At 44.1% G+C, this 9,326-nt stretch overlaps 1 pseudogene across 1 annotated transcript; it reads right to left on the bottom strand.

Moving 5' to 3' along the window:
- Positions 1-4: 4 nt before the first annotated feature.
- On the bottom strand, positions 5-9,298 carry LOC308401989 (tripartite motif-containing protein 16-like protein; annotated as a pseudogene). Its single transcript, XR_013974826.1, has 7 exons — positions 8,669-9,298; positions 4,603-4,698; positions 4,289-4,522; positions 4,048-4,204; positions 3,882-3,971; positions 1,584-1,643; positions 5-1,471 (listed from the first exon to the last, which is right to left on the bottom strand). The product of XR_013974826.1 is annotated as a tripartite motif-containing protein 16-like protein (transcript).
- Between the last annotated feature and the right edge of the window lie 28 nt (positions 9,299-9,326).

A 9,326-nucleotide genomic window follows, 5' to 3' on the forward strand; every position in this document is an offset into this window, starting at 1 on the left:
ATCCATCATCCTTAATCAAACATGCATTTTAAATACAGAGTACTTGAGTAAAGCTGGACCAACAGAGGATTATTAAGACCAGCACCAATATCTGGTGATTTATAAGTCCAATATATCAGCTAATGCGTTAGACAGATTTCCAAAACGTTTGTTATGTGGACGTATTTATGAGCCTTACTGAGATAATATATGGCAATGCAGTTTAAATAAATCTTGTTTTATTGTGTCAACAGGTCATAGATGACTAATTTATTACTAATTTCCCACTGAGTGTTCTGGTGTTACCAACAGGGAAGAGCTCAGAGGGCCCTCTGGTAAGCAAACTATGTTACATCAACAATCATAACACAGTTCAGGGGTGTTTCTCCCACCCTGAAGTGGGCAATCAAGAGAGACGGCCTCTATTTTTATTCATTTTCTTAATTAGAAAAATATTTCAGGATTCATTTAATTACATTTCTATTTGTCCACTTGTTTATTTAGTTCTTTAATATTGACTTGACTGAAATTCCATACAAGGCTATTAGGCAAACCGCAGACACATGGCGCCCTCTTCTGGACACAGTAATTTCACAAAGCAATGTTAAATAGAAACAGAATATACATATATACCCTCAACTATATGTACTTGCTAAATCCTGCCTTCGGAGGTTACGTAGAAACAAGACATTCTTCTACATTCAGCACTCTGTCCACAGTAAAACATGTCCAGCATGAATAAAAACGCAATTTTATACTATTGAATTTATACAAACTTACACATATAGGCAATTTGGGCTTCATATACTGCAGAGTTATCAACCACCCCACACATCATAGGAAACAGACATGTCAGTGCACTGTGCAATCTATACAGCAATCTATACATATTATTTTTAATTTCCCTTTAAGTAGAAAGAAGCTGTTTGCAGTCCTCTTCAGTTCTTTTACAGTTGGCTCTGTCTCAGATCACAGATCCTGATGCAACATTTCTCTCCGAGCCAGAATCCGGGATACAGCGGCTCTCTGAACTCGGCTTCAACCTTGTACAGGAAGTTCATACTGTCCGACACCTCATAGAAAGACAAAGTTCCGGTTTGAAATTTAAGATAAATTCCAACCCTGTGATGACGGGGTGGTGTAGTGAGCTGGATGCTGTCAGAATTGTGGCTCACAGAGTAATGTTTAGATAGATCCAGACTCCAGGAATTTGCATTGGCCCCGAAGGCTGACAGTGTAGTGCGGGATTTTCTGTTTATTCCTTTGTAGGTTAGAGCGATCTCTGCTTTGTCTCCTTTCACCTCTACCTCATAGTAGCAGTCAGCTTGCAGTCCCTCCCTGCACAGCACCTGCCGCCGATGTATAAACCTCTCTGGGTTACGAACACTAGGATTCTTGGACCTCTCATTGCACAGCTTAACCATCTTCCCTCCTTTCAAAATAACCAGGTCCTCATGAGCTGTCGTGGGGTCCAGAGAGAGCTTACACGCATCTGAGATAATGAAGAGAACATTTAAGGACTGAATTCTAAGAAGACAGCTGTGGTTGGATGAGTCTGTGTGTGGGTAAAGTCATGGTGAATGCAGGTTGGAAGATAAACTTACATTGCAGGAACTCTTCTCTGGTTTTAGGCTCAACTTTCTGTTTAGCCAGAGGCCTGCTAGCTGTAAAGAGACACGGGAGACGACATCAGAGCGTCAGTGAGCGTCTCTGCTGCATCATTAAACAATACAGGGACCCTGAAACTGGCCTGTAAGTACAAGTTATTCAGATGTGTCACCATTTTGCCAAGGTCTGGAAGCAGACTCAAACTTTGACCCTCAGATGAGAGGACATGTTTAAGGATGTTGAGGAACAACCCAGGAACCACCGACTCAAACCTGCCATTAACTGTGAACTGCCAGCACCCCTGTCCAAGGTGAAATGATTTTTACACTGGCATGTAGAAGGGTGCCATACAAGAAAGAAGACCCTGCTCCACGTTCAAGCTGGACTAAAATTTGCTGCTGCTCACATGGACGAGTTTTATAGTCAGACAAGATAAAGACTTTTTTGGCCACAATGACATGAGGTGTATCTGGAGGAATAGTGCTGAGGCTTTTAAACCGAAGAACACTGTACCATCTCCGAATCATGCTCTGGGCTATTTTTAGCAGTGGTACTGGTATCAGGCACTCCATGAATTACGGGTCGAAAGCTTCATTCAGCGCTATGAATTGAATTATCGTGATTGACATGTAGAAGTGCAGAGGGTTTTGCAAAGCATGCTTACACATCATAACTGGTTAGAAGTCCAGATTATATTTTCTGGGCCAAGGGAGTCCGAACAGAATGTCCCGAACTTAGATAATAAGTGGAATCAGTAGCCTTAGGATTGCTAGGTTATATTAAAAATCAAGGCTAGGCAGGGAGGTGTTTTCTTTCTGTCTTATTTTTCCAGGAAGAGGAGAAGATACAAGACGAGGTCAGCTGGGAACAAAGAGAGGAGAAGAGTCGCAGGACTGCCACGTCGCTTCCGCTTTCATAATAATACGTGTTTTTGTTGTAGTATAAAACTGGACTGCCCACTCTGAGAGTCATCCTCTGTGTGAAGCAGATGGCTGAGTTCACATCAAAGTCCAGTGCTGTAAACTTGTAATTTCAACTGCTGAAGCAAATAAAACCTTTTAAACGACAGATGTTCTCCTGTATAAACGTGTCACTGGTACATCATAAAATGGATGGAATAAGGAGCAGGACTACCTGCAAATTCTTCAACTTATCCATCCATCCATCCATCCATCCATCCATCCGTCTTCATCCGCTTTATCCGGGGCCGGGTCGCGGGGGCAGCAGCCTAAGCAAAGAGGCCCAGACCTCCCTCTCCCCAGCCACCTCCTCCAGCTTATCCGGGGGAATACCAAGGCGTTCCCAGGCCAGCCGAGAGATATAATCTCTCCAGCGTGTCCTGGGTCTGCCCCGGGGCCTCCTCCCGGTGGGACATGCCTGGAACCCTCTCGTCCACCGGGAAAAACCCCAACGTACCGGCAGCAAGCCGAGGGGATATTAGAATACCCACCCCAGCCCGCCGCCTCTCACCAGGGGCAACTCCAGACTGAGACAGAGTCCAGCCCCTCTCCAGGAGACTGGTTCCAGAGCCCAAGCCATGTGTAGAGGTGAGCCCGACTATATCTAGCCGGTACCTCTCAACCTCACGCACTAACTCAGGCTCCTTTCCCACCAGAGAGGTGACATTCCATGTCCCTATTGCCAGTCTTGGCAGCCGGGGGTCAGTCCGCCAGGGCCTCCGCTCCTGGCCGCCACCCGGCACACAATGCACCTGACCCCTATGGCGCCTCCTGCGGGTGGTGGGCCTGCGGGAGGATGGGCCCATGTCTCCTCTTCGGGCTGTGCCCGGCCGGGCCCCATGGACTAAGGCCCGGCCACCAGACGCTCGCCCTCGGGCACCCTCCCCGGGCCTGGCTCCAGGGCGGGGCCCCGGTAACCCTATCCCGGGCAGGGTAAACTGTTCCCTCGGTGTCCTTTTCATAAGGGTCTTCTTCAACCTAATGTCAAATAATCCGGACAATGCGGACACAGCTGGTTTTGGAATGGATGAAGGAGGCTCACAGTAACAGGACATTTAACAAAATATTATTGGGGGCTGGTTAATATATTTGAGGCTGTATGTATACTTTTGACTCTGTGTGAATTAAAGAAATCCAAAATATATTCAAACTTCTCTCTTCGATTCTTGTTTCTCAAAGCCATTAAAGATGTGTGCTGAACAACAGTTTAAAGAAACCATTAAAAACCCAAAATTAGCATGACGGTCATGTCCATGATGACGAGTGGGTGTAAACTTCTGACCACAATTGTAAGATAATATTAAAATTGTTCTGGAAACTGTTTGAAGGACAAACCATGGAGCTGTGAGACGCTGGCTTCACTTCTTCGCTGGACATCATCTTCCTCCATCTCTGATGCTGATTCCTGCTGCTCCTCACCATCAGCTGTCATACGCAAGGACATAGATATTCTTACATTCTTATAATTAAAGAGAGATGTTTTCCACATAACGACACATACCAGTGTTACAGATTGAGGCAAATTCTTTGTCACAGAATCCCTCCAGTTGCTTCCCAAGATGCTCAACGGCTCTCTTTGTGAGCTCAAAGTGGAGGAGTGGATCCTCTGAAAGCTCCTGGAACGAGGGGTCACAGAGGAGCTTCAGAGAGGGCCATTTCTGTGAGGATGGAGGGGAGAAGTTCAGGATACGACCCGTCACTCAGAAACAGGCAACGTTTCCAGCGCTGTGTTGGGAGTATACCTGCAGGAAACGGATGTGGCTCTCAGTCTGTGCCAGGTGGTCCAGCTTAGCATCCCTCTCCTTCATCTGCTTCACCTCCTCCTCCAGGCTCTTCAGCGAGATGCGAACCTGAGCTGCAGCCGCCTCCTCCTGAGCTGCAATCACTTCCTTCACTGACAGGTAATGTTTCTGAAGGGAGTCGATGGCGCCCACTATGACGCTCTCACAGAAGGCTTCTGTTTTTCTCGCCTCGTCCTGTTTGATACACATGTGAGTGGGTGACACACTACAAACACTTCAGACAACATAACTTTTTGGTCACATGTTCCCCTCACCTGAATCTGTCCGAGCATCTCCCCCATCATCTCTCTTTTCCTTTCTTGCTTCTGAAGAGTCTGCTTGAACTTTGTCTGCATGTCCTTAAGTTCCTTCTTCAGAATGTGTTAGTTGGAAGCAAACACATAATTTGTTTAGATTTTGTTAGTTTTTTCCTGGATGGCACTTTTTACATTTGTATGAATCAAATGCATCTTTGTCTAAAACTGGGTCGATGCTGTAAGTCATTTGAATGTTTTGTAAGGCTGTCCCAGTACTCAGGAATGATTTGTTTAACCAAATAAAGTGGAAGTGTCACCTGTCTGAAATACAGACAGCCCATCTACTTTTAAAATTAGGCTTAAAACGTCCCTTGTTGATAAGGGATTATCAATAGATTTGGATCAGATAACCATGAATCTTCCTTTAGTTATTCTGCAGTCGGTCTGTTCTACTGGGGGCTTCCCATAATACACCGTGTTTCTTTTTCACTCACTATGTGTTTATACACCATCCTGCATTTAATAATTATAATAGTTATCATCAGCCTCTGTTTTCGTTCCACAGGGTGTCTGTTCTCCGGTTTTCCTCCCCTCACTTCCAATCGAAACTTAGTTTCAGCAATTATTCATTTTTTTAGGCTTATGTTGAAGTTTGAATCGTCGATCTGTGTGCCTTAGATGCAGCGTGCACTTTGCTTTCATCTCAGTTACATGGCTAAAATCATTGTACATATATATAAATCACAAGATATGCAAAAGTTTCCAAATATCCACCAGGATATAAAACATTGTCAGCAATCTTGAAGTTGCAGGAAATCACGAGCAATTGGTTAATGACAGTTTCCTGGATTTACCCAAAGAGAAAACATGTTCTTGTAATATTTTTGTTATAGTCAGCTATGTCGCTGCATTGTCGTTTCAAAACTAAATCTGGAGTTGGAAATATTACAGTTTTTTCTGAATGCTTAAACCCTAACTGTGATTCCTGTAGCACAATCTCTAAAACTATTCAGACTTATAGCAAAACCACTCACTGAGTTTGCAAAACTAAAAGCACAAAAACTGCTTTGCACTCAGTTTGCAATTTTGTAACACACACTTTGCAAAACTGTAGGCACAATTAACTACACAACACTCAATTACCAAATTTCCAACACACTCCTAGCAAAAGTATACACATGTATGGCTATCATTAAAACTAATTTGCCAACTGTCTGGCACACTTTCACATGTGAAAACTTTTTTAGATAATTAGTTCACTTTGCAATCAGCCTAAGCACTATAATACAGGTAAGCTGTGTGTGCGGAGTACAATGGAGGGAGCAGAAAGAGTGAGAAGTAGAGGAGGCCGAGGAAGAGGACGTGGAGGTGAAGAAGTAGGATGAAGAGGACGACAAGGACAAGGAGGAGCAAGAGGAAGATGAGGAGGGGGGAGAGGAAGATGAGGAGGGGGGAGAGGAAGGGTAGGAAGAGTAAGAAATAGAATTGCTGATGACATCAGAGCTACAATAGTGGACCATGTAATCAACCGTGGAATGACCCTGAGGGTAGCTGGCCAACGGGTCCAGCCTAACTCGAGCCGCTACACTGTAGCAAGTACCATAAGGACATCTTGAAATGAGAATCGGTTAGTACAGTCACTTCGCACAAAGATTTGTAGCACTGCCATATGCCAATGAGAAACACACCAATACCACTGATGTAAAAATACTGAAATTGTTACTTTACAGTATCAGAATCAGAATCAGAATACTTTATTGATCCCTGGGGGAAATTATTTTTTTGCTAGATGACCAGATTGCTAGATGACCAGATGCTGGGGGCAGAGGAAGCATGTTCACTGCAGACCAAGTAACCCATATAGTCATTATGGTGATTGCAAATAATCCTATACTTGGAAATAAACACTTGTGTTTGTTTTGATGTGTTTGAATAAACACCAGTACTTGAAGTTTGGATCCCTCTATGCTTATGGATCTATGACAGCAGTATGAGCTCAAACTGACATAGCCTACCTTGTGCACAGAGAAAGCAAAAGCCAGATGTGTTTTGTATTCATACCATCAGTGTGCAGTTGCCGCATTGTGTGCTTAGTAGATGATGGCTTGTGTGTACTGTTTGATACGGAAACACCATTTTTACGAAGGTGTGAAGAGTTAATCTAGCTGTGTTTGCTTTTGCAAGAGAACTACGATGTTTTGATTATTGGGTGACAGGTTTTCTTATTTGTGTGAAGAGTTTTGCAAAATTAGCCAATAGTTACAAAAAATGTGCTTAAGCAATCAGAAAAAACTGTAAGTGCTAGAAGGTCTAGTATTATGCCATAAGACTGCATGAATTGACTCCTGGGCTAATTCACCAAAAGCTTTTCAGGAGATTCTTCCTTCAGTTTCTTCTTCCTGCAAATTTGAGCTTTCAAGTAGGATTTGCACCTTTTTTTTTAATCTTGTTTTACAGTTTTTTCTGATTGCTTAAGCACATTTTTTGTAACTATTGGCTAATTTTGCAAAACTCTTCACACAAATAAGAAAACCTGTCACCCAATAATCAAAACATTGTAGTTCTCTTGCAAAAGCAAACACAGCTAGATTAACTCTTCACACCTTCGTAAAAATGGTGTTTCCATATCAAACAGTACACACAAGCCATCATCTACTAAGCACACAATGCGCCAACTGCACACTGATGGTATGAATACAAAACACATCTGGCTTTTGCTTTCTCTGTGCACAAGGTAGGCTATGTCAGTTTGAGCTCATACTTCTGTCATAGATCCATAAGCATAGAGGGATCCAAACTTCAAGTACTGGTGTTTATTCAAACACATCAAAACAAACACAAGTGTTTATTTCCAAGTATAGGATTATTTGCAATCGCCATAATGACTATATGGTAAATGGCCTGTATTTATATAGCGCTTTACTAGTCCCTAAGGACCCCAAAGCGCTTTACATATCCAGTCATCCACCCATTCACGCACACATTCACACACTGGTGATGGCAAGCTACATTGTAGCCACAGCCACCCTGGGGCGCACTGACAGAGGCGAGGCTGCCGGACACTGGCGCCACCGGGCCCTCTGACCACCACCAGTAGGCGACGGGTGAAGTGTCTTGCCCAAGGACACAACGACCGAGACTGTCCAAGCCGGGGCTCGAACCGGCAACCTTCCGATTCCAAGGCGAACTCCCAACTCTTGAGCCACGATCGCCAAAATTCCAACACACGATATGGGTTACTTGGTCTGCAGTGAACATGCTTCCTCTGCCCCCAGCATCTGGTCATCTAGCAATTCTGTAAAGTAACAACTTCAGTATTTTTACATCAGTGGTATTGGTGTGTTTCTCATTGGCATATGGCAGTGCTACAAATCTTTGTGCGAAGTGACTGTACTAACCGATTCTCATTTCAAGATGTCCTTATGGTACTTGCTACAGTGTAGCGGCTCGAGTTAGGCTGGACCCGTTGGCCAGCTACCCTCAGGGTCATTCCACGGTTGATTACATGGTCCACTATTGTAGCTCTGATGTCATCAGCAATTCTATTTCTTACTCTTCCTACCCTTCCTCTCCCCCCTCCTCATCTTCCTCTCCCCCCTCCTCGTCTTCCTCTTGCTCCTCCTTGTCCTTGTCGTCCTCTTCATCCTACTTCTTCACCTCCACGTCCTCTTCCTCGGCCTCCTCTACTTCTCACTCTTTCTGCTCCCTCCATTGTACTCCGCACACACAGCTTACCTGTATTATAGTGCTTAGGCTGATTGCAAAGTGAACTAATTATCTAAAAAAGTTTTCACATGTGAAAGTGTGCCAGACAGTTGGCAAATTAGTTTTAATGATAGCCATACATGTGTATACTTTTGCTAGGAGTGTGTTGGAAATTTGGTAATTGAGTGTTGTGCAGTGAATTGTGCCTACCGTTTTGCAAAGTGTGTGTTACAAAATTGCAAACTGAGTGCAAAGCAGTTTTTGTGCTTTTAGTTTTGCAAACTCAGTGAGTGGTTTTGCTATAAGTCTGAATAGTTTTAGAGATTGTGCTACAGGAATCACAGTTAGGGTTTAAGCATTCAGAAAAAACTGTAAGTACCTCCTTCCGCCTCCGTTCCTCCTTCACCAACCCGATCCTCCATGCTCAGCTGAAGCACACTGTGCACATATGATCTGCTTATCTGTGCAGCAGTAAACCTCCAGGGGCTTGTTGTGTTTTCCACACAAAGTGCTCTCTGATGTTTCTGCACAGCTCCGGGGTCTCTTCAGGACTTTCCGATTCCCTTCTGAGGACTGCTGCTCTTTATTACAACTCATTTCTGTCTCTCTCACCACCTCAGCTAGAGTTGTGTTCTTGATCAGCTGAGGTCTGGATGGAAACTCATATTTACATTCGGGGCACCTGCAGAGACTGTTCCTCAGCTGGTCACAATCCCATTGGTCCTGGATGCAGCGCATGCAAAAGTTGTGTCCGCAAGGAATCATCACAGGATTCCTGAGAAGGTTTCTGCAAATTTGACAGCAGAGGTGGTTCATCTTCGCAGGAATGTTACGCTCCGCCATGTCTCTGTGGTAAAAAGGCGGGCTGTCACAAGTTTCGTTTCGTTTCCTGCACAAATGACTCACAAGTGTGTGTTTGTGTGTGGGAGTGACTAAATCTTTTGAAATTCTTGTAAAAAGGAAGGCGGAGTCTGTGTCTCCTCCACACTGGCTGTTTGAATCTCAAAGACCAGACAAATGTAAACAACAACCTTCAG

This window comes from Rhamphochromis sp. 'chilingali' (genome assembly GCF_963969265.1).
Source record: "Rhamphochromis sp. 'chilingali' genome assembly, chromosome: 9".
In the NCBI taxonomy this organism is placed as follows: Eukaryota; Metazoa; Chordata; class Actinopteri; order Cichliformes; family Cichlidae; genus Rhamphochromis; species Rhamphochromis sp. 'chilingali'.